Genomic DNA, 24819 nt, shown 5'->3' on the forward strand with positions numbered 1-24819 from the left:
AGTATATGACGTTACACGTTATTACGTTATAGTATATATCTTTATACTTTAGTATATAACGTTATACGTCATAAGGTAATACTATATAACGTTATACATTATTACGAAATAGTATATAACGTAATACGTCATAAGGTAATACTATATAACGTTATACGTTATTACGTAATAATATATAACGTTATACGTTGTAAGCTAATACTACATAACGTTATATGTCATAAGGTAATACTATATAACGTTATACGTTATAACGTAATAGCATATAACCTTATACATCATAAGGTAATTCTATATAACGTTATACGTCATAAGGTAATACTATATAACGTTATAGGTTATTACGTAATACTATATAACGTTATACATCTTAAGGATACACTATATCACGATGTACGCTATTACGTAGTAGTATATATCGTTATACTTTAGTACGTCATAGTATATAACGTTATACGTCATAAGGTAATACTATATAACGTTATACGTTATTACGTAATAGTATATAACGTAATACGTCATAAGGTAATACTATATAACGTTATACGTTATTACGTAATAGTATATAACGTAATACGTCATAAGGTAATACTATATAACGTTATACGTTATTACGTAATACTATATAACGTAATACGTCATTAGGTAATACTATATAACGTTATACGTTATTACGTAATAGTATATAACGTAATACGTTATATTGTAATACTACATAACGTTATACATCATACGGTTATACTATATCACGTTATACGTTAGTACGTAATAGTATATAACATTATACGTTGTAAGCTAATACTACATATCGTTATACGTCAAAAGGTAATACTATATAACGTTATACGTTATTACGTAATAGTATATAACGATATACGATTTAAGGTAATACTGCAGAACGTTATACGTCATAAGGTAATACTATTTAAAAATATACGATAGTACGTAATACTGTATAACGTCATACGTCATAAGGTAATACTACATAACGTTATACGTTAGTACGTAATAGTATATAACGGTAAACGTTAGTACGTAGAATTATATAACGTTATACGCTATAACGTAATATTATATAACGTTATACGTTAGCACGTAATATTATATAACGTTATACGTTGTAAGATAATACTGCATAACGTTATACGTGATAAGGTAATACTATATAACGTTATACGCTATTACGTAATAGTATATAACGTAATACGTCATAAGGTAATACTATATAACGTTATACGTTATTACGTAATAGTATACAACGTTATACGTTATAAGGCAATACTACATAACATTATACATCATACGGTTGTACTATATAACGTTATACGTTATAACGCAATAGTATATAACGTTATTCGTCATAAGGTAATTCTATATAACGTTATACGTCTTAAGGTAATATTATATAACGTTATACGTTATTACGTAATAGTATATAACGTTATACGTTATTGCGTAATAGTATACAACGCTATACGTTAGTACGTTATAGTATATAGCGTTATACGCTATAACGTAATATTATATAACGTTATACGTTAGTACGTAATAGTATATAACGATATACGTTATAAGGTACTACTACATAACGTTATACGTCATAATATATTAGTATATAACGTTATACGTAATAAGGCAATACTATATAACGTTATACGTCATAAGGTAATACTATATGACGGCATACGTTGTTACGTAATAGTATATAACGTTATACGTCAAAAGGTATTTCAATATAACGTTATACGTTATTACGTATATACGTTAGTACGTAATAGCATATAACGTTATACGTTGTAAGGTAATACTACATAACGTTATACGTCATATGGTAACACAATATAGCGTTATACGTTATTACATAATAGTATATAAGGTTAAACGTTAGTACGTAGTAGTATATAACGTTATACGTTATAACGTAATCGTATATAACGTAATACGTTAGTACGTAATACTATATAACGTTATACGTTGTAAGCTAACACTACATAACGTTATACATCATACGGTTATACTAAATAACGTTATACGTAATTACGTAATAGTATACAGCGTTATACATTATAACGTAATATTATATAACGTTATACGTTAGTACGTAATAGTATATAACGTTATACGTTGTAGGCTAATACTACATAACGTTATACGTCATAAGGTAATACTATATAATGTTCTTCGTTATTACGTAATAGTATCCAACATTATACGTTAGTACGTAATAGTATATAGCGCTATACGCTATAACATAATATTATATAATGTTATACGTTATTACGTAATAGTATATATCGATATACGTTAGTACGTAATAGAATATGACGTTACACGTTATTACGTAATTTTATACATCGTTATACTTTAGTACGTAATAGTATATAACGTTATACGTTAGTACGTAATAGTATATAACGTTATGCGTTATAAGGTAATACTACATAACGTTTTACATCATACGGTTATACTATGTAACGATATACGTTATAACGTAATAGTATATAACGTAATACTATTTAGCGTAATACGTTATTACGTAGTAGTATACAACGTTATACGTTAGTACGTAACAGTATATAACGTTATACGTTGTAAGCTAATACAACATAACGTTATACGTCATAAGGAAATACTATATAACGTTATACCTTATTACGTAATAGTATACAACGTTATACGTTAGTACGTAGTAGTATTTAGCGTTATACGCTATAACGTAATATTATATAACGTTATACGTTATTACGTAATGGTATATAGCGTTATACGTTATAACGTAATAGTATATAACGAAATACGTTTTAAGGTAATACTACATGACGTTATACATCATACGGTTATACTATATCACGTTAAACGTGATTGCGTAATAGTGTATAATGTTATACGTCATAAGGTAGTACTATATAACGTTATACGTTATTACGTAACAGTATATAACGTTATACGTTGTAAGCTAATACTACATAACGTTATACGTCATAAGGCAATACTATATGACGTTATACGTTATTACGTAATAGTATATAACGTTATACGTTAGTACGTAATAGTATATAACGATATACGTTATAAGGTACTACTACATAACGTTATACGTCATAAGGTAATACTATATAACGTTCTTCGTTATTACGTAATAGTATCCAACATTATACGTTAGTACGTAATAGTATATAGCGCTATACGTTAGTACGTAATAGTATATGACGTTACACGTTATTACGTTATAGTATATATCTTTATACTTTAGTATATAACGTTATACGTCATAAGGTAATACTATATAACGTTATACATTATTACGAAATAGTATATATCGTAATACGTCATAAGGTAATACTATATAACGTTATACGTTATTACGTAATAATATATAACGTTATACGTTGTAAGCTAATACTACATAACGTTATATGTCATAAGGTAATACTATATAACGTTATACGTTATAACGTAATAGCATATAACCTTATACATCATAAGGTAATTCTATATAACGTTATACGTCATAAGGTAATACTATATAACGTTATAGGTTATTACGTAATACTATATAACGTTATACATCTTACGGATACACTATATCACGATGTACGCTATTACGTAGTAGTATATATCGTTATACTTTAGTACGTCATAGTATATAACGTTATACGTCATAAGGTAATACTATATAACGTTATACGTTATTACGTAATAGTATATAACGTAATACGTCATAAGGTAATACTATATAACGTTATACGTTATTACGTAATAGTATATAACGTAATACGTCATAAGGTAATACTATATAACGTTATACGTTATTACGTAATTCTATATAACGTAATACGTCATTAGGTAATACTATATAACGTTATACGTTATTACGTAATAGTATATAACGTAATACGTTATAATGTAATACTACATAACGTTATACATCATACGGTTATACTATATCACGTTATACGTTAGTACGTAATAGTATATAACATTATACGTTGTAAGCTAATACTACATATCGTTATACGTCAAAAGGTAATACTATATAACGTTATACGTTATTACGTAATAGTATATAACGTAATACGTCATAAGGTAATACTATATAACGTTATACGTTTTTACGTAATACTATATAACGTAATACGTCATTAAGTAATACTATATAACGTTATACGTTATTACGTAATAGTATATAACGTTATGCGTTATAAGGTAATACTACATAACGTTTTACATCATACGGTTATACTATGTAACGATATACGTTATAACGTAATAGTATATAACGTAATACTATTTAGCGTAATACGTTATTACGTAGTAGTATACAACGTTATACGTTAGTACGTAACAGTATATAACGTTATACGTTGTAAGCTAATACTACATAACGTTATACGTCATAAGGAAATACTATATAACGTTATACGTTATTACGTAATAGTATACAACGTTATACGTTAGTACGTAGTAGTATTTAGCGTTATACGCTATAACGTAATATTATATAACGTTATACGTTATTACGTAATGGTATATAGCGTTATACGTTATAACGTAATAGTATATAACGAAATACGTTTTAAGGTAATACTACATGACGTTATACATCATACGGTTATACTATATCACGTTAAACGTGATTGCGTAATAGTGTATAATGTTATACGTCATAAGGTAATACTATATAACGTTATACGTTATTACGTGACAGTATATAACGTTATACGTTGTAAGCTAATACTACATAACGTTATACGTCATAAGGCAATACTATATGACGTTATACGTTATTACGTAATAGTATATAACGATATACGTTATAAGGTACTACTACATAACGTTATACGTCATAATATATTAGTATATAACGTTATACGTAATAAGGCAATACTATATAACGTTATACGTCATAAGGTAATACTATATAACGGCATACGTTGTTACGTAATAGTATATAACGTTATACGTCAAAAGGTATTTCAATATAACGTTATACGTTATTACGTATATACGTTAGTACGTAATAGCATATAACGTAATACGTTGTAAGGTAATACTACAGAACGTTATACGTCATGAGGTAATGCTATATAACGTTTTACGTCTTAAGCTAATACTATATAACGTTATACGTTATTACGTAATAGTATATAACGTAATACGTCATAAGGTAATACTATATAACGTTATACGTTATTACGTAATAGTATATAACGTTATACGTTATAAGGTAATACTACATAACGTTAAACATCATACGGTTATACTATATAACGTTATACGTTATAACGCAATAGTATATACCGCTATACGTCATAAGGTAATACTATATAACGTTATACGTCTTAAGGTAATACTATATAACGTTATACGTTATTACGTGATAATATTTAACGTTATACGTTATAAGGTAATACTATATAACGTTATACATCATACGGTTATACTATATAACGTTATACGTTATTACGTAATAGTATATAACGTTATACGTTATTACGTAATAGTATATAACGTAATACGTCATAAGGTAATACTATATAACGTTATACGTTATTACGTGATAATATATAACGTTATACGATATAACGTAGTACTATTTAACGTTATACGTTATTACGTAATAGTATACAACGTTATACGTTATTACGTAATAGTATACAACGTTATACGTTAGTACGTAATAGTATGTAGCGTTATACGCTATAACGTAATAGTATATAGCGTTATACGTCATAAGATAATACTACAAAACGTTATACGTCATAAGGTAATCCTATATAACGTTATACGTTATCACGTAATAGTATACAACGTTATACGTTAGTACGTAATAGTATATAGCGTTATACGCTATAACGTAATAGTATATAACGTTATACGTCATAAGGTAATACTACATAACGTTATACGTCATAAGGCAATCCTATATAACGTTATACGTTTTAACGTAATAATATATAACGTTATACGTTATTACGCAATAGTATATAACGCTATACGTTATTGCGTAAGAGTATATAACGTTATACGTTAGTACGAACTAGTATATAACGTTATACGGTATAACGTAATACTATTTAACGTTATACGTTATTACGTAATAGTATACAACGCTATACGTTAGTACGTTATAGTATATAGCGTTATACGCTATAACGTAATATTATATAACGTTATACGGTAGTACGTAATAGTATATAACGTTATACGTTGTAAGCTAATACTACATAACGTTATACGTCATAAGGTAATACTACATAACGTTATACGTAATGAGGCAATACTATATAACGTTATACGTTATTACGTAATAGTATATAAAGTTATACGTTATTGCGTAATAATATATAACGTTATACGTTAGTACGTAATACTATATAACGTTATACGTCATAAGGTATTACTACATAACGTTATACATCAGACGGTTATACTAAATAACATTATACGTTATTACGTAATATTATATAACGTTATACGTTAGTACGTAATAGTATATGACGTTACACGTTATTACGTAATATTATATATCGTTATACTTTAGTACGTAATAGTATATAACGTGATACGTTAGTACGTAATAGTATATGACGTTAAACGTTATTACGTAATAGTATATATCGTTATACTTTAGTACGTCATAGTATATAACGTTATACGTCATAAGGTAGTACTATATAACGTTATACGTTATTACGTGATAATATATAACGTTATACGTTATAAGGTAATACTACATAACGATATACATCACACGGTTATACTACATCACGTTATACGTTATTACGTAATAGTATACAAAGTTATACGTTAGTACGCAAGAGTATATAGCGTTATACGTCATAAGGTCATACTATATAACGTTATACGTTATTACGTAATAGTATATAACGTTATACGTCATAAGGTAATACTATATAACGTTATACGTCTAAAGGTAATACTATATAACGTTATACGTTATTACGTAATAGTATATAACGTTATACGTAATAAGGCAATACTATATAACGTTATACGTAATAAGGCAATACTATATAACGTTATACGTAATAAGGCAATACTATATAACGTTATACGTCTTAAGGTAATACTATATAACGTTATACGTTATTACGTTATAATATATAACGTTATACGTTATAAGGTAATACTATATAACGTTATACCTTGTTACGTAATAGTATATAACGTAATACGTCATAAGGTAATACTATATAACGTTATACGTTATTACGTGATAATATATAACGTTATACGTTATAAGGTAATGCTACATAACGATATACATCACACGGTTATACTACATCACGTTATACGTTATTAAGTAATAGTATATAACGTAATACGTCATAAGGTGATACTATATAACGTTATACGTTATTACGTGATAATATATAACGTTATACGTAATAAGGCAATACTATATAACGTTATACGTTATTACGTAATATTATACAACGTTATACGTAATAATGCAATACTATATAACGCTATACGTTATTACGTAATATTATACAACGTTATACGTAATAAGGCAATACTATATAACGTTATACGTTATTACGTAATAGTATACAACGTTATACGTTAGTACGTAATATTATATATCGTTATACGTAATAAGGCAATACTATATAACGTTATACGTAATAAGGCAATACTCTATAACGTTATACTTCATAAGGTAATACTATATAACGTTATACCTTATTACGTAATAATATATAACGTTACACGTTAGTACGTAGTAGTATATAACGTTATACGTTAGTACGTCGTAGTATATAACGTTATACGTTCTAACGTAATCGTATATAACGTTATACGTTAGTACGTAATAGCATATAACGTTATACGTTGTAAGGTAAAACTACATAACGTTATAAGTCATAAGGTAACACAATATAGCGTTATACGTTATTACGTAATAGTATATAACTTTAAACGTTAGTACGTAGTAGTATATAACGTTATACGTAATAAGGTAATACTACATAACGTTATACGTCATAAGGTAATACTATATAACGTTTTACGTCCTAAACTAATACTATATAACGTTATAGTGTATAACGTTAAACGTCATAAGGTAATACTATATAACGTTATACGTCATAAGGTAATCCCATATAACGTTATACGTTATTGCGTAATAGTATACAACGTTATACGTTATTACGTAATAGTATATAACGTTGTACGTTATTGCGTAATAGTATATAACGTTATACGTTAGTACGTAATACTATATAACGTTATACGTTATAAGGTAATACTACATAACGTTATACATCATACGGTTATACTAAATAACGTTATACGTTATTACGTAATAGTATACAGCGTTATACATTATAACGTAATATTATATAACGTTATACGTTGGTACGTAATAGTATATAACGTTATACGTTGTAGGCTAATACTACATAACGTTATACGTCATAAGGTAATACTATATAACGTTCTTCGTTATTACGTAATAGTATACAACATTATACGTTAGTACGTAATAGTATATAGCGCTATACGCTATAACATAATATTATATAATGTTATACGTTATTACGTAATAGTATATATCGATATACGTTAGTACGTAATAGTATATGACGTTACACGTTATTACGTAATTTTATACATCGTTATACTTTAGTACGTAATAGTATATAACGTTATACGTTAGTACGTAATAGTATATGACGTTACACGTTATTACGTAATAGTATATATCTCTATACTTTAGTATATAACGTTATACGTCATAAGGTAATACTATATAACATTATACGTTATTACGAAATAGTATATAACGTAATACGTCATAAGGTAATACTATCTAACGTTATACGTTATTACGTAATAATAGATAACGTTATACGTTATAAGGTAATACTACATAACGTTATACGTCATAAGGTAACACTATATAACGTTATATGTTAGTACGTAATAGTATATAGCGTTATACGCTGTAACGTAATATTATATATCGTTATACGTTAGTACGTTATAGTATATAACATTATACGTTGTAAGCTAATACTACATAACGTTATATGTCATAAGGTAATACTATATAACGTTATAAGTTATTACGTAATACTATATAACGTAATACGTCATTAGGTAATACTATATAACGTTATACGTTATTTGGTAATGGTATATAATGTTATACGTTATAAGGTAATACTACATAACGTTTTACATCATACGGTATTACTTTGTAACGTTATACGTTATAACGTAATAGCATATAACGTTATACATCATAAGGTAATTCTATATAACGTTATACGTCATAAGGTAATACTATATAACGTTATACGTCTAAAGGTAATACTATATAACGTTATACGTTATTACGTAATAATATATAACGTTATACGTAATAAGGCAATACTATATAACGTTATACGTAATAAGGCAATACTATATAACGTTATACTTAATAAGGCAATACTATATAACGTTATATGTTATTACGTAATAGTATACAACGTTATACGTTAGTACGTAATATTATATATCGTTATACGTAATAAGGCAATACTATATAACGTTATACGTAATAAGGCAATACTCTATAACGTTATACGTCATAAGGTAATACTATATAACGTTATACCTTATTACGTAATAATATATAACGTTACACGTTAGTACGTAGTAGTATATAACGTTATACGTTAGTACGTCGTAGTATATAACGTTATACGTTCTAACGTAATCGTATATAACGTTATACGTTAGTACGTAATAGCATATAACGTTATACGTTGTAAGGTAAAACTACATAACGTTATACGTCATAAGGTAACACAATATAGCGTTATACGTTATTACGTAATAGTATATAACGTTAAACGTTAGTACGTAGTAGTATATAACGTTATACGTAATAAGGTAATACTACATAACGTTATACGTCATAAGGTAATACTATATAACGTTTTACGTCTTAAACTAATACTATATAACGTTATAGTGTATAACGTTAAACGTCATAAGGTAATACTATATAACGTTATACGTCATAAGGTAATCCCATATAACGTTATACATTATTGCGTAATAATATATAACGTTATACGTTACTACGTAACAGTATATAACGTTATACGTTATTGCGTAATAGTATATAACGTTATACGTTAGTACGAACTAGTATAGCACGTTATACGATATAACGTAATACTATTTAACGTTATACGTTATTGCGTAATAGTATACAACGTTATACGTTATTACGTAATAGTATATAACGTTGTACGTTATTGCGTAATAGTATATAACGTTATACGTTAGTACGTAATACTATATAACGTTATACGTTATAAGGTAATACTACATAACGTTATACATCATACGGTTATACTAAATAACGTTATACGTTATTACGTAATAGTATACAGCGTTATACATTATAACGTAATATTATATAACGTTATACGTTGGTACGTAATAGTATATAACGTTATACGTTGTAGGCTAATACTACATAACGTTATACGTCATAAGGTAATACTATATAACGTTCTTCGTTATTACGTAATAGTATACAACATTATACGTTAGTACGTAATAGTATGTAGCGCTATACGCTATAACATAATATTATATAATGTTATACGTTATTACGTAATAGTATATATCGATATACGTTAGTACGTAATAGTATATGACGTTACACGTTATTACGTAATTTTATACATCGTTATACTTTAGTACGTAATAGTATATAACGTTATACGTTAGTACGTAATAGTATATGACGTTACACGTTATTACGTAATAGTATATATCTCTATACTTTAGTATATAACGTTATACGTCATAAGGTAATACTATATAACATTATACGTTATTACGAAATAGTATATAACGTAATACGTCATAAGGTAATACTATATAACGTTATACGTTATTACGTAATAATAGATAACGTTATACGTTATAAGGTAATACTACATAACGTTATACGTCATAAGGTAACACTATATAACGTTATATGTTAGTACGTAATAGTATATAGCGTTATACGCTGTAACGTAATATTATATATCGTTATACGTTAGTACGTTATAGTATATAACATTATACGTTGTAAGCTAATACTACATAACGTTATATGTCATAAGGTAATACTATATAACGTTATAAGTTATTACGTAATACTATATAACGTAATACGTCATTAGGTAATACTATATAACGTTATACGTTATTTGGTAATGGTATATAATGTTATACGTTATAAGGTAATACTACATAACGTTTTACATCATACGGTATTACTATGTAACGTTATACGTTATAACGTAATAGCATATAACGTTATACATCATAAGGTAATTCTATATAACGTTATACGTCATAAGGTAATACTATATAACGTTATACGTCTAAAGGTAATACTATATAACGTTATACGTTATTACGTAATAATATATAACGTTATACGTAATAAGGCAATACTATATAACGTTATACGTAATAAGGCAATACTATATAACGTTATACTTAATAAGGCAATACTATATAACGTTATACGTTATTACGTAATAGTATACAACGTTATACGTTAGTACGTAATATTATATATCGTTATACGTAATAAGGCAATACTATATAACGTTATACGTAATAAGGCAATACTCTATAACGTTATACGTCATAAGGTAATACTATATAACGTTATACCTTATTACGTAATAATATATAACGTTACACGTTAGTACGTAGTAGTATATAACGTTATACGTTAGTACGTCGTAGTATATAACGTTATACGTTCTAACGTAATCGTATATAACGTTATACGTTAGTACGTAATAGCATATAACGTTATACGTTGTAAGGTAAAACTACATAACGTTATACGTCATAAGGTAACACAATATAGCGTTATACGTTATTACGTAATAGTATATAACGTTAAACGTTAGTACGTAGTAGTATATAACGTTATACGTAATAAGGTAATACTACATAACGTTATACGTCATAAGGTAATACTATATAACGTTTTACGTCTTAAACTAATACTATATAACGTTATAGTGTATAACGTTAAACGTCATAAGGTAATACTATATAACGTTATACGTCATAAGGTAATCCCATATAACGTTATACATTATTGCGTAATAATATATAACGTTATACGTTACTACGTAACAGTATATAACGTTATACGTTATTGCGTAATAGTATATAACGTTATACGTTAGTACGAACTAGTATATCACGTTATACGATATAACGTAATACTATTTAACGTTATACGTTATTGCGTAATAGTATACAACGTTATACGTTATTACGTAATAGTATATAACGTTGTACGTTATTGCGTAATAGTATATAACGTTATACGTTAGTACGTAATACTATATAACGTTATACGTTATAAGGTAATACTACATAACGTTATACATCATACGGTTATACTAAATAACGTTATACGTTATTACGTAATAGTATACAGCGTTATACATTATAACGTAATATTATATAACGTTATACGTTGGTACGTAACAGTATATAACGTTATACGTTGTAGGCTAATACTACATAACGTTATACGTCATAAGGTAATACTATATAACGTTCTTCGTTATTACGTAATAGTATACAACATTATACGTTAGTACGTAATAGTATGTAGCGCTATACGCTATAACATAATATTATATAATGTTATACGTTATTACGTAATAGTATATATCGATATACGTTAGTACGTAATAGTATATGACGTTACACGTTATTACGTAATTTTATACATCGTTATACTTTAGTACGTAATAGTATATAACGTTATACGTTAGTACGTAATAGTATATGACGTTACACGTTATTACGTAATAGTATATATCTCTATACTTTAGTATATAACGTTATACGTCATAAGGTAATACTATATAACATTATACGTTATTACGAAATAGTATATAACGTAATACGTCATAAGGTAATACTATATAACGTTATACGTTATTACGTAATAATAGATAACGTTATACGTTATAAGGTAATACTACATAACGTTATACGTCATAAGGTAACACTATATAACGTTATATGTTAGTACGTAATAGTATATAGCGTTATACGCTGAAACGTAATATTATATATCGTTATACGTTAGTACGTTATAGTATATAACATTATACGTTGTAAGCTAATACTACATAACGTTATATGTCATAAGGTAATACTATATAACGTTATAAGTTATTACGTAATACTATATAACGTAATACGTCATTAGGTAATACTATATAACGTTATACGTTATTTGGTAATGGTATATAATGTTATACGTTATAAGGTAATACTACATAACGTTTTACATCATACGGTATTACTATGTAACGTTATACGTTATAACGTAATAGCATATAACGTTATACATCATAAGGTAATTCTATATAACGTTATACGTCATAAGGTAATACTATATAACGTTATACGTCTAAAGGTAATACTATATAACGTTATACGTTATTACGTAATAATATATAACGTTATACGTAATAAGGCAATACTATATAACGTTATACGTAATAAGGCAATACTATATAACGTTATACTTAATAAGGCAATACTATATAACGTTATACGTTATTACGTAATAGTATACAACGTTATACGTTAGTACGTAATATTATATATCGTTATACGTAATAAGGCAATACTATATAACGTTATACGTAATAAGGCAATACTCTATAACGTTATACGTCATAAGGTAATACTATATAACGTTATACCTTATTACGTAATAATATATAACGTTACACGTTAGTACGTAGTAGTATATAACGTTATACGTTAGTACGTCGTAGTATATAACTTTATACGTTCTAACGTAATCGTATATAACGTTATACGTTAGTACGTAATAGCATATAACGTTATACGTTGTAAGGTAAAACTACATAACGTTATACGTCATAAAGTAACACAATATAGCGTTATACGTTATTACGTAATAGTATATAACGTTAAACGTTAGTACGTAGTAGTATATAACGTTATACGTAATAAGGTAATACTACATAACGTTATACGTCATAAGGTAATACTATATAACGTTTTACGTCTTAAACTAATACTATATAACGTTATAGTGTATAACGTTAAACGTCATAAGGTAATACTATATAACGTTATACGTCATAAGGTAATCCCATATAACGTTATACATTATTGCGTAATAATATATAACGTTATACGTTACTACGTAACAGTATATAACGTTATACGTTATTGCGTAATAGTATATAACGTTATACGTTAGTACGAACTAGTATATCACGTTATACGATATAACGTAATACTATTTAACGTTATACGTTATTGCGTAATAGTATACAACGTTATACGTTATTACGTAATAGTATATAACGTTGTACGTTATTGCGTAATAGTATATAACGTTATACGTTAGTACGTAATACTATATAACGTTATACGTTATAAGGTAATACTACATAACGTTATAAATCATACGGTTATACTAAATAACGTTATACGTTATTACGTAATAGTATACAGCGTTATACATTATAACGTAATATTATATAACGTTATACGTTGGTACGTAATATTATATAACGTTATACGTTGTAGGCTAATACTACATAACGTTATACGTCATAAGGTAATACTATATAACGTTCTTCGTTATTACGTAATAGTATACAACATTATACGTTAGTACGTAATAGTATATAGCGCTATACGCTATAACATAATATTATATAATGTTATACGTTATTACGTAATAGTATATATCGATATACGTTAGTACGTAATAGTATATGACGTTACACGTTATTACGTAATTTTATACATCGTTATACTTTAGTACGTAATAGTATATAACGTTATACGTTAGTACGTAATAGTATATGACGTTACACGTTATTACGTAATAGTATATATCTCTATACTTTAGTATATAACGTTATACGTCATAAGGTAATACTATATAACATTATACGTTATTACGAAATAGTATATAGCGTAATACGTCATAAGGTAATACTATATAACGTTATACGTTATTACGTAATAATAGATAACGTTATACGTTATAAGGTAATACTACATAACGTTATACGTCATAAGGTAACACTATATAACGTTATATGTTAGTACGTAATAGTATATAGCGTTATACGCTGTAACGTAATATTATATATCGTTATACGTTAGTACGTTATATTATATAACATTATACGTTGTAAGCTAATACTACATAACGTTATATGTCATAAGGTAATACTATATAACGTTATAAGTTATTACGTAATACTTTATAACGTTATACATCTTACGGTTACACTATATCACGATGTACGCTATTACGTAATAGTATATATCGTTAAACTTTAGTACGTCATAGTATATAACGTTATACGTCATCAGGTAAAACTATATAACGTTATACGTTGTTACGTAATAGTATATAACGTAATACGTCATAAGGTAATACTATATAACGTCATACGTTATTACGTAATAGTATATAACGTAATACGTCATAAGGTAATACTATATAACGTTATACGTTATTACGTGATAATATATAACGTTATACGTTATAAGGTAATACTACATAACGATATACATCACATGGTTATACTACATCACGTTATACGTTATTACGTAATAGTATACAACGTTATACGTTAGTACGCAAGAGTATATAGCGTTATACGTCATAAGGTCATACTATATAACGTTATACGTTATTACGTAATAGTATATAACGTAATACGTCATAAGGTGATACTATATAACGTTATACGTTATTACGTGATAATATATAACGTTATACGATATAAGGTAATACTACATAACGATATACATCATACGGATATACTACATCACGATATACGCGATTACGTAGTAGTATACAACGTTATACGTCATAAGGTAGTTCAATATAACGTTATACGTTATTACGTAATAGTATATAACGTAATACGTCATAAGGTAATACTATATAACGTTATACGTTATTACGTGATAATATATGACGTTATACGATATAAGGTAATACTACATAACGATATACATCATACGGTTATACTACATCACGATATACGCGATTACGTAGTTGTATACAACGTTATACGACATAAGGTAGTTCAATTTAACGTTATACGTAATTACGTAATAGTATATAACGTTATACGTTAGTACTTAATATTATATATCGTTATACGTAATATTTCAATACTATATAACGTTATACGTAATAAGGCAATACTATATAACGTTATACGTCATAAGGTAATACTATATAACGTTATACCTTATTACGTAATAATATATAACGTTACACGTTAGTACTTAGTAGTATATAACGTTATACGTTAGTACGTCGTAGTATATAACGTTATACGCTATAACGTAATCGTATATAACGTAATACGTTAGTACGCAATACTATATAACGTTATACGTTGTAAGCTAACACTACATAACGTTATACGTCATAAGGTAATACTATATAACGTTATACGTTATAACGTAATAGTATAGAACGTTATACGTCATAAGGTAGTTAAATATAACGTTATACGTTATAACGTAATCGTATATAACGTAATACGTTAGTACGCAATACTATATAACGTTATACGTTGTAAGCTAACACTACATAACGTTATACGTCATACGGTTATACTATATCACGTTGTACGTGGTTACGTAATAGTATATAACGTTATACGTAATAAGGCAATACTATATAACGTTATACGTAATAAGGCAATACTATATAAAGTTATGCGTCATAAGGTAATACTATAAAACGTTGCACGTTATTACGTAATAGTAGGTAACGTTATACGTTAGTACGTAATAGTATATAACGAAATACGTCATAAGGTAATACTATATAACGTTATACGTTATTACGTGATAATATATAACGTTATACGTTATAAGGTAATACTACATAACGATATACATCACACGGTTATACTACATCACGTTATACGTGATTACGTAATAGTATACAACGTTCTACGTTAGTACGCAAGAGTATATAGCGTTATACGTCATAAGGTCATACTATATAACGTTATACGTTATTACGTAATAGTATATAACGTAATACGTCATAAGGTGATACTATATAACGTTATACGTTATTACGTGATAATATATAACGTTATACGTAATAAGGCAATACTATATAACGTTATACGTTATTACGTAATAGTATACAACGTTATACGTAATAAGGCAATACTATATAACGTTATACGTCTGAAGATAATACTATATAACGTTATACGTTATTACGTTATAATATATAACGTTATACGTTATAAGGTAATACTATATAACGTTATACCTTGTTACGTAATAGTATATAACGTAATACGTCATAAGGTAATACTATATAACGTTATACGTTATTACGTGATAATATATAACGTTATACGTTATTACGTGATAATATATAACGTTATACGTAATAAGGCAATGCTATATAACGTTATACGTTATTACGTAATATTATACAACGTTATACGTAATAAGGCAATACTATATAACGTTATACGTTATTACGTAATATTATACAACGTTATACGTAATAAGGCAATACTATATAACGTTGTACGTTATTACGTAATAGTATATAACGTAATACGTCATAAGGTAATATTATATAACGTTATACGTCATAAGGTAATACTATATAACGTTATCGGTTATTACGTAATACTATATAACGTTATACGCGAGTACGTAATAGTATATAACGTTATACGTTATAACGTAATAGTATATAACGTAATACTATTTAACGTAATACGTTATTACGTAGTAGTATACAACGTTATACGTTAGTACGTAACAGTATATAACGTTATACGTTGTTAGCTAATACTACATAACGTTATACGTCATAAGGAAATACTATATAACGTTATACGTTATTACGTAATAGTATACAACGTTATACGTTAGTACGTAGTAGTATATAGCGTTATACGCTATAGCGTAGTATTATATAACGTTATACGTTAGTACGTAATGGTACATAGCGTTATACGTTAGAACGTAATAGTATATAACGAAATACGTTGTAAGCTAATACTACATAACGTTATACGTCATAAGGAAATACTATATAACGTTATAGGTTATTACGTAATAGTATACAACATTCTTCGTTCGTACGTAATAGTATATAGCGTTATACGCTATAACGTAAAATTATATAACGTTATACGTTATTGCGTAATAGTATACAACGTTATACGTTAGTACGTAATAGTCTATAGCGTTATACGCTATAACGTAATTTTATATATCGTTATACTTTAGTACGTAATAGTACATAACGTTATACGTTAGTACGTAATAGTATATGACGTTACACGTTATTACGTAATAGTATATATCTTTATACTTTAGTATATAACGTTATACGTCATAAGGTAATACTATATAACGTTATACGTTATTACGTAATACTATATAACGTAATTCGTCATTAGGTAATACTATATAACGTTATACGTTATTACGTAATAGTAAATAACGTTATGCGTTATAAGGTAATACTACATAACGTTTTACATCATACGGTTATACTATGTAACGTTATACGTTATAACGTAATAGCATATAACGTTATACGTTATTACGTAATAGTATATAACGTAATACGTCATAAGGTGATACTATATAACGTTATACGTTATTACGTGATAATATATAACGTTATACGTAATAAGGCAATACTATATAACGTCATACGTTATTACGTAATAGTATGCAACGTAATACGTCATAAGGTAACGCTATATAACGTTATACATCTTACGGTTACACTATATCACGATATACGCTATTACGTAGTAGTATATATCGTTATACTTTAGTACGTCATAGTATATAACGTTATACGTCATAAGGTAGTACTATATAACGTTATACGTTATTACGTAATAGTATATAACGTAATACGTCATAAGGTAATACTATATAACGTTATACGTTATTACGTAATAGTATATAACGTCATACGTCATAAGGTAATACTATATAACGTTATACGTTATTACGTAATAGTATACAACATTCTTCGTTCGTACGTAATAGTATATAGCGTTATACGCTATAACGTAAAATTATATAACGTTATACGTTATTGCGTAATAGTATACAACGTTATACGTTAGTACGCAAGAGTATATAGCGTTATACGTCATAAGGTCATACTATATAACGTTATACGTTATTACGTAATAGTATATAACGTAATACGTCATAAGGTGATACTATATAACGTTATACGTTATTACGGGATAATATATAACGTTATACGTAATATGGCAATACTATATAACGTCATACGTCATTACGTAATAGTATATAACGTTATACGTCATAAGGCAATACTATATAACGATATTCGTTATTACCTAATAGTGTATAACTTCATACGTCAGTACGTAATAGTATATAACGTTACACGTTATTACGTAATAGTATATAACGTTATACGTTAGTACGTAATAGTATATAATGTTATACGTTGTAAGCCAGTAATACATAACGTTATACGTCAGAAGGTAATACTATAGAACGTTACACGTTATTACGTAATAGCATATATCGTTATACGTTAGTACGTCATAGTATATAACGTTATACGTTAGTAAATAGTAGTATATAACGTTATACGTTATAACGTAAGAGTATATAACGATATACGTTATAAGGTAATACTACATAACGTTATACGTTATAACGTAATAGTATATAACGTTATATATAAAGTAATGGCATATAACGTTATACGTTATAGGGTAATACTACATAACGTTATATGTAATAAGGTAATACTATATCACGTTATACGTTATTACGCAATGGTATACAACGTTATACGTTTGTACGTAACAGTATATAGCGTAATACGTTATAACGTAATAGCATAATACGTTATACGTTATAAGGTTATGCTACATAACGTTATACGTCTTAAGGTAATACTATATAACGTTATACGTTGTAACGTAATAGTATATAACGTTATGCGTTAGTACGTAATAGTATATAACGTTATACGTAATAAGGCAATACTGTATATCGTTATACGTAATAAGGCAATACTATATAACGTTATACGTTATTACGTAATAATATATAACGTTATACGTTAGTACGTAGTAGTATATCACGTTATACGTTATTACGTAATAGTACATAACGTTATACGTCATAAGGTAATAACTCATAACGTTACACGTTATTTCGTAATAGTATATAACGTTATACGTTAGTACGTAATACTATATAACGTAATACGTTATAACGTAATAGCATAATACGTTATACGTTATAAGGTTATGCTACATAACGTTATACGTCTTAAGGTAATACTATATAACGTTATACGTTGTTACGTAATAGTATATAACGTTATACGTAATAAGGCAATACTGTATAACGTTATACGTAATAAGGCAATACTATATAACGTTATACGTTATTACGTAATAAAATATAATGTTATACGTTAGTACGTAGTAGTATATCACGTTATACGTTATAACGTAATAGCATATAACGTAATACGTCATAAGGTAAAACTATATAACGTCATACGTTATAACGTAATAGTATATAACGTTATACGTCGTAAGGTAATACTACATAACGTTATACGTCATAAGGTAATACTATATAACGTTATACGTTATTACGTAATACTATATAACGTAATACGTCATTAGGTAATACTATATAACGTTATACGTTATTACGTAATAGTATATAACGTTATGCGTTATAAGGTAATACTACATAACGTTTTACATCATACGGTTATATATGTAACGTTATACGTTTTAACGTAATAGCATATAACGTTATACATCATAAGGTAACCCTATATAACGTTATACGTCTTAAGGTAATACTATATAACGTTATAGGTTATTACGTAATACTATATAACGTTATACGTTATAACGTAATAGTATATAGCGTTATACGCTATAACGTAATAGTATACAACGTTATACGTCATAAGGTAATACTACATAACGTTATACGTCATAAGGTAATACTATATAACGTTATACGTTTGTACGTAATAGTATATAACGTTATACATTGTAAGCTAATACTACATAACGTTATACGTCATAAGGTAATACTATATAACGTTATACGTTATTACGTAATAGTATTCAACGTTATACGCGAGTACGTAATAGTATATAACGATATACGTAATAAGGCAATACTATATAACGTTATACGTAATAAGGCAATACTGTATAACGTTATACGTCTTAAGGAAATACTATATAACGTTATACGTTATTACGTGATAATACATAACGTTATACATTATAAGGTAATACTACATTACGTTATACATCATACGGTTACTCTATATAACGTTATACGTTATAACGTAATAGCATATAACGCTTTATATCATAAGGTAATTCTATATAACGTTATACGTCTTAAGGTTATACTATATAACGTTATACGTTATTACGTGATAATATATAACGTTATACGTTATAAGGTAATACTACATAACGATATACATCACATGGTTATACTACATCACGTTATACGTTATTACGTAATAGTATACAACGTTATACGTTAGTACGCAAGAGTATATAGCGTTATACGTCATAAGGTCATACTATATAACGTTATACGTTATTACGTAATAGTATATAATGTAATACGTCATAAGGTAATACTATATAACGTTATACCTTATTACGTAATAGTATATAACGTAATACGTCATAAGGTAATACTATATAACGTTATAGGTTATTACGTAATACTATATAACGTTATAGGTTATTACGTAATACTATATAACGTTATACGTCTTAAGGTAATACTATATAACGTTATACGTTATTACGTGATAATATATAACGTTATACGTTATAAGGTAATACTACATATCGTTATACATCTTACTGTCACACTATATCACGATATACGCTATTACGTAGTAGTATATATCGTTATACTTTACTACGTCATAGTATATATCGTTATACGTCATATGGTAATACTATATAACGTTATACTTTATTACGTAATAGTATATAACGTAATACGTCATAAGGTAATACTATATAACGTTATACGTTATTACGTGATAATATATAACGTTATACGTTATAAGGTAATACTACAGAACGATATTCATCACATGGTTATACTACATCACGTTATACGTTATTACGTAATAGTATACAACGTTATACGTTAGTACGCAAGAGTATATAGCGTTATACGTCATAAGGTCATACTATATAACGTTATACGTTATTACGTAATAGTATATAGCGTAATACGTCATAAGGTGATACTATATAACGTTATACGTTATTACGTGATAATATATAACGTTATACGTCATAAGGTAATACTATATAACGTTATAGGTTATTACGTAATACTATATAACGTTATAGGTTATTACGTAATACTATATAACGTTATACGTCTTAAGGTAATACTATATAACGTTATACGTTATTACGTGATAATATATAACGTTATACGTTATAAGGTAATACTACATATCGTTATACATCTTACTGTCACACTATATCACGATATACGCTATTACGTAGTAGTATATATCGTTATACTTTACTACGTCATAGTATATAACGTTATACGTCTTAAGGTAATACTATATAACGTTATACGTAATTACGTGATAATATATAACGTTATACGTTATAAGGTAATACTATATAACGTTATACCTTATTACGTAATAGTATATAACGCAATGCGTCATAAGGTGATACTATATAACGTTATACGTTATTACGTGATAATATATAACGTTATACGTAATAAGGCAATACTATATAACGTCATACGTTATTACGTAATAGTATGCAACGTAATACGTCATAAGGTAACGCTATATAACGTTATACGTTATAACGTAATAGTATATAACGTTATACGTTGTAAGCTAATACTACATAACGTTATACGTCATAACGTAATACTATATAACGTTATACGTTATTACGTAATAGTATATAACGTAATACGTCATAAGGCAATACTATATAACGTTATTCGTTATTACCTAATAGTGTATAACTTCATACGTCAGTACGTAATAGTATATAACGTTACACGTTATTACGTAATAGTATATAACGTTATACGTAATAAGGCAATACTATATAACGTCATACGTCATTACGTAATAGTATATAACGTTATACGTCAAAAGGCAATACTATATAACGATATTCGTTATTACCTAATAGTGTATAACTTCATACGTCAGTACGTAATAGTATATAACGTAATACGTCATAAGGTAATACTATATAACGTCATACGTTATAACGTAATAGTATATAACGTTATACGTTGTAAGCTAATACTACATAACGTTATACGTCATAACGTAATACTATATAACGTTATACGTTATTACGTAATAGTATATAACGTAATTCGTCATAAGGTAATACTATATAACGTTATACGTCATAAGGTAATACTATATCGTTATACGTCATTACGGAATAGTATACAACGCTATACGTTAGTCCGTAATAGTATATAGTGCTATACGCTATAACATAATATTATATAATGTTATGCGTTATTACGTAAAAGTATATATCGTTATACATCATAAGGTAATTCTATATAACGTTATACGTTAATACGTAATAGCATATAACGTAATACGTCATAAGGTAATACTATATAACGTCATACGTTATAACGTAATAGTATATAACGTTATACGTCGTAAGGTAATACTACATAACGTTATACATCATAAGGTTATACTATATAACGTTATACGTTATTACGTAATAGTATATAACGTAATACGTCATAAGGCAATACTATATAACGTTATTCGTTATTACCTAATAGTGTATAACTTCATACGTCAGTACGTAATAGTATATAACGTTACACGTTATTACGTAATAGTATATAACGTTATACGTCATAAGGTAATACTACATAACGTTATACGTCATAAGGTAATACTATATAACGTTATACGTTATAACGTAATAATACATAACGTTATACGTTATTGCGTAATAGTATATAGCGTTATACGCTATAACGTAATATTATATAACGTTATACGTTAGTACGTTATAGTATATAACGTTATACGTTCTAAGGTAATACTTCATAACGTTATACGTCATAAGGTAATACTATATAACGTTATACGTTAGTACGTAATAGTATATAGCGTTATACGCTATAACGTAATATTATATAACGTTATACGTTAGTACGTTATAGTATATAACGTTATACGTTGTAAGCTAATACTACATAACGTTATACGTTATTACGTAATAGTATATAACGTAATACGTCATAAGGTAATACTATATAACGTTATACGTTATTACGTAATACTATATAACGTAATACGTCATTAGGTAATACTATATAACGTTATACGTTATTACGTGATAATATATAACGTTATACGTTATAAGGTAATACTACATAACGTTCTACATCTTACGGTTACACTATATCACGTTATACGTTATAACGTAATAGCATATATCGTAATACGTCATAAGGTAATACTATATAACGTTATACGTTATTACGTAATAGTATATAACGTAATACGTCATAAGGTAATACTATATAACGTTATGCGTTATTACGTAATACTATATAACGTAATACGTCATTAGGTAATACTATATAACGTTATACGTTATTACGTAATAGCATATA

This window comes from Bombus pascuorum, chromosome 14 (genome assembly GCF_905332965.1).
Source record: "Bombus pascuorum chromosome 14, iyBomPasc1.1, whole genome shotgun sequence".
NCBI lineage: Eukaryota > Metazoa > Arthropoda > Insecta > Hymenoptera > Apidae > Bombus > Bombus pascuorum.